The following is a 5,407-nucleotide window of genomic DNA, read 5'->3' on the forward strand; positions in this document are numbered from 1 at the left end:
ACAACTTTTATCTGAAACATTTTTTTCTAAAATGCTTAGTTTTCGAGATATTTCACCGGTCCGGGACTTTTTGAACACCCTGTATGTATATATATATATATATATATATATATATATATATATATATGTGCCGCAAGCGCCACGGGTGCTCCGGCGTTGGAGACGTCGATCTCTAAGGCGTCGTTTCCGCGCATAATTGCCAACCTTTTCGGGTCGCCTCGAGGATTGGCCGACATTCCGCGACCTCTTCGCCTCTTTGATCGTGCGAGGTCAATCGCTCACCGCGGTTGAGCGACTCTACTACCTCAAGACTTGCGTGAGGGGCGAGGCGGAGATATTAGTGTGTAGTTTTACGATCACTGAACCCAACTTTCAACAGACTTGGGACACCCTCGTCGGACATTACGAGAACCGCCGTCTCTTGGTGAATTCTTACTACAGTGCTTTTCTCACGTTGCCGCGAATGAAAACTGAATCCGTCGCAGATTTACGCCGAATATTTTACGGCATAACCGTTGCCGTCAGATCGTTGGAGGGCATCGGCCGGCCAATTTTCAGCTCGCCGGACCTGTTCATACATCTCGTGGTCAACCTGCTCGATTTTCGTTCGCGGCGCGAGTGGGAGAACGCGGTGGTAGACACGTCGAAGCCACCATCTTATGAGGCGCTCGTCAAGTTCCTGGGGGCGCGGTTGCAAACGCTATCCGCGCTGAACGTTTCGACGGCACGCGTTGGTCACGAGAGCCGTTGGCGGCGCGACGCGAACTGCTCGTTCTCATCATGTGCGGAAGGCGAACGGGTCTGGATGTGTTGTGATATGTGGGTAATCACTACTTGCTTTTTTGTGCGGAATACAAGAAGAAGAGACCGAGTGACCGCCAACAGAGTGTGGAGCAACTAGGCCTGTGCTTCAATTGCTTTGGGCGACACAATGTGGCGGCGTGCTTGTTCTTTTTGTGGGGCACGTCACCACTCTTCCATTCACGATGCGTGCGTGGCTGCTGGGTCGGTGTCGACTGGAAGCGCCGCGGCGGTGCATGTCGCCCACCGGGCGGTCGACCAGGCAACTGACCGGGCGGATGGCGTAACCTTGGCGACTGCTCAGGTTCTCGTTGCGGATTCATGTGGTGAACTCCATGCTGCCCGTGCGCTGGTTGACCCTGGCTCGGAGGCGTCTCTGGTCGGCGAGTCGTTGGTGCAGCGTCTTTATCTGGCGCAGTCCTCCACGACGGCTATTGTTTACGGCGTCGGTGGGGGGCGAACGGGGGCGGCGCGGAGTATGGTTCGACTGATGGTCACCTCACGCCTCAAGGATGTGAGCCTCTGCGTCGAGGCTTAGATACCGCCGCGGCTCACGATCTACCGCGGCCGACGGCCGAGCGCTGCGGGCCTGTGGCCGCATTTGCGAGATGTCAAGTTCGCCGACCCACCTGTTGCGGCGGAAGCTCCGATAGAGATCATCTTGGAAACGGACGTATATGCTGCCATTCTGTGGCCGGCTCTACGTACGGCCGGGCCGTCGGCCCCTGTGGCTCAGGACACGGCCCTTAGCTGGATCGTCGGAGCCATGGGTAGGGCCACGCGGGCTCGAAAACTGTCAACCCTCGTTTGCTACGCGGACGGACCTCTGCTTGAGCAAGTTCGCGTTTTCTGGGAACAAGAGGAGCCGCCAGTGGGGTCCAAACAGCTGACTCCTGAGGAACAGCAGTGCGAGGACTACTTATCTCGCACGGTCTCTCGTGACGAGAGCAGGCGCTACACAGTAAGGCTGCCACTGCGTGACCGCACTCCAGACCTTAGCGGCTCTCGCCACTTGGCGCTTGGCGCCCTGACATCTCTGGAGCGGCGGATGAGAGCGGACGAGAGATTGAAGCGGCAGATACAGTGACTTCATGCTGGAGTATCTGAGGTTGGGTCACATGTCGCCGTCACTGGGTCTGGCCAGCGGATTGGTGTGTTACCTACGCTATCATGGGGTCTTCAAAGATGTCGATGATGGCGCCAAGCTGAGAGTCGTGTTCAACGGTTCGGCGCGCTTGGCCTCTGGCGTCACGCTGAACAGCCATTTGATGGTGGGCCCGAATCTCATACCACTCCTTACTGTTGTGCTGCTTGGCTTGGAGGTGGTGTAGATTCGTGTTCATGGCGGACAATGAGAAGATGTACCGCCAAATCCTGGTGCATCCAGAGGATCGTGGCCTGCAGCGAATCCTGTGGAGGCAGCTCGGAGCGCGTAATGTGGTGAAGTATCAATTCAATACGGTCACCTATGGGCTCTCGTGCGCGCTGTTCCTTGCAATTCGCACCCTCCAGAGGTTGACGGATGACGACGGTTCGCGCTTCCCGTTGGGCGCTGTGGTGCTGCGGCACTATCTCGATGACCTGTTGGTGGGCGCGGACACTCAGGACGAGTTAGCTGAGCGGCGTGATCAGCTCTGGGACCTATGTGCGGCGGGCGGCTTCCCGCTGCGCAAATGGGCCAGCAACAGCGAATCAATTCTCGCCGCCGTTCCCGCCGAGCATTGAGTGCGATGAAACACTCGCGGTTTGCGAGCGTCCGACCTTCACGCCACCTTGGGCCTTAGGTGGTCCCCCCATTCTGACGCTTTCTATTTTAGAATTCGTCCTTGCAGAGGAGGAGCTATAACCCGGCGCTGCGATGCTATCGAGAGTGGCTGGGCTATTTGATCCCCTAGGTTGGTTGGCGTCAGTGACGGTGCGGGCTAAGATCTTCGTCCAGACGACTTGGTTGCAGCGCTTGTCGTGGGATAAACCGTTGCCTGAGCGGGAGGCGGCTACCTGGAGAGGCTTCAGCGAGAGGCTCCCTGATCTGGAGCGACTAAGAGTCGCTCACTGGCTTGGGGGCCGCCGCTCGGACGAGACCAAGCTGGAGATTCACGGGTTTGCGGATTCATCGGAGAGAGCCTACACAGCGATGGTGTACGCCCGTTGCAAGCGGGGCGTGGCTCGGCCGCGCGTCTCTCTTGTGCTGGCCAAGACCAGGGTGGCTCCTCTCAGACAGATCTCGCTGCCTAGACTGGAGCTATGTGTCGCTGCATTGTTGGTCAAGCTGGTGCAGCACGTGAGGGAGCTTCTGGAGCTGTCGGCCTCGCCGGTGCACCTGTGGTCCGACTCAATCGTTGCACTGGGGTGGATACGGGGTCACACATCCAGATAGACTACTTTTGTAGCCAATCGGGTTGCTGAGGTGCAGCGTGCATTGCCTAAAGCCGAGTGGCACCACGTTTCTGGGGACATAAACCCTGCGGACTGCGCTTCTCGCGGCCTGGCGCTGGAGGAGCTGGAGGGTCATCCGCTCTGGTGGAGGGACCCTGCCTTCTTGCCAGGTCTCACCATTCGTATCGCGGATGCGGAGAAGAGTCTGCCGGAGCAACGTCGCACTGTGCACGCAACAGACGTGCTGGAGAACACCTGCGAGGTGTTGGACCGCTTCTCAGCTATTAGCAGACTCCTAAGGATAACGGCGTGGATGATGCGCTGGCGTCGCGGACTCGCTTCCTCCCCCGGCGGGCCCCTGGAAGCGAAAGAACTGATTGATGCGGAGCGGCTCTGGATCGGGCGCGAGCAGAGAGCTGCCTATTTCGGGTGTATATCAATTGGACACGGGGCAATTGGACACAGTCCAATCACAAGTCGCTGTTCCAAGGGACCCTACAAATATCTCTAATCACACGGTGCTGTGATTGGCTGTATCCAAATGCACCGTGTCCAAGTGCACCGCTCCCGCCTATTCCAAGGAGTTGGCTGTACTTGCTTCAAAGAAGCCGCTGCGCTATCGCAGCTCGCTGTTGGGGCTCGAACCCTTCCTGGACGGGGAGGGGTTACTCCGCTGTGGCGGACGGCTGCGGCGTTCCGAGCTCGACTACAACGGTTGCCATCCGATAATCCTGCCAACACGGTCACGTCTCACCAGACTTATTGTACTGGCGACTCATCGCAGAGCGTTGCATGGTGGCGTTCAGCTGACGCTGGCAGTCCTTCGTCGCCGGTACTGGATTCCAAAAAGTCGGCGACTAGTCAGGCAGCTCCTACATAGTTGCGTTCCTTGTGCACGATGGCGGGCGGCGTCACCACAGCCGCTAATGGGAGAGCTGCCCCGGGCACGCGCCACTCTGTCAAGGCCCTTCACGACGGTAGGGGTCGACTTTGCGGGAAGCGTTGCGCTTCTGACGTGGGAGAGGCCACAAAGCGTATAAGGGCTACATATGCGTGTTCGTGTGTCTGGCCACAAAAGTGATTCATTTAGAGGCAGTGTCAGACTATACGTCTGACGCCTTCGTTGCAGCGTTTCGACGCTTCGTCGTTAGGAGAGGTCTATGTCGCGAAGTGATTTCAGACTGCGGGACCAATTTCGTGGGCGCGGAGCGGCAGCTGCGCGATCTCTTTAAGGCCGCCGGGAGAGAGCTTAGGGGCATCGCCTCGTCGATGGCGGCGGAAGGCATTCGGTGGCGCTTCAATCCCCCAGCCGCCCCTCATTTCGGCGGCATCTGGGAGGCCACTGTGAAGAGCGCCAAGTATCATCTACGGCGAGTCATCGGGGAAACAACGCTCACCTTTGAAGAGATGAGGAAACGTTCCGATTGACCACGGTACGATTGGACATAACCAATCGATGAAAAGAATTATCTAGTGAATTACTAGGTCGAACCAATGGGAGCGGTGCACTTGGACACGGTGCATTTGGACACAGCCAATCACAGCACTGTGTGATTAGAGACATTTGTAGGGTCTCTTGGAACAGCGACTTGTGATTGGACTGTGTCCAATTGCCCCGTGTCCAACTGATATACACCCGAACCAATCATTACAAATTATGTCTAATCGTATCGTGGTCAATCGAAACCCACTCAAGAGATAGCAATGCTTTTAACTTAGGTGGAGGCTTGCCTAAATTCAAAGCCCCTCTAGGCGCTCACGGAGGACCCCGAGGACTATGCTCCTCTTACGCCCGGGCACTTGTTGATTGGCGTTCCTCTGCTCTCTATCCCCGAGCCACTGCTCGATCGGGTTCCTGAGTCTAGACTCTCACGCTGGAGACTTCTGCAGCGGATGCGTGACCACTTTTGGAAGAAGTGGTCAGAGGAGTACCTCGCGGCACTGTTACCACGTAAGAAGTGGAGGATTCCATCAAGACAGTTGGTGCCGGGACAGCTTTGCCTCATACGCTCGGAAATCAGCTCTCCGGCACAGTGGCCTTTGGCTCACATTTTGCAGGTGCACCCAAGCGAGGACGGACAGGTCCGTGTCGTTATAGTCAGGACCGCGAGAGAAGACCTGACAAGACCTGCCGTGAAGATTGTTCCGCTGGCAGAAGCCACGGTGGACACGGGGGCATAAGCCGCTCCTCAGTGCGGTTTTGGACGGTGGTTTGACCTTCCTTTACCTT

Source organism: Odontomachus brunneus, unplaced genomic scaffold, assembly GCF_010583005.1.
Source record: "Odontomachus brunneus isolate Ranch 3 - 2012 unplaced genomic scaffold, Obru_v1 Obru_scaffold_321, whole genome shotgun sequence".
NCBI lineage: Eukaryota > Metazoa > Arthropoda > Insecta > Hymenoptera > Formicidae > Odontomachus > Odontomachus brunneus.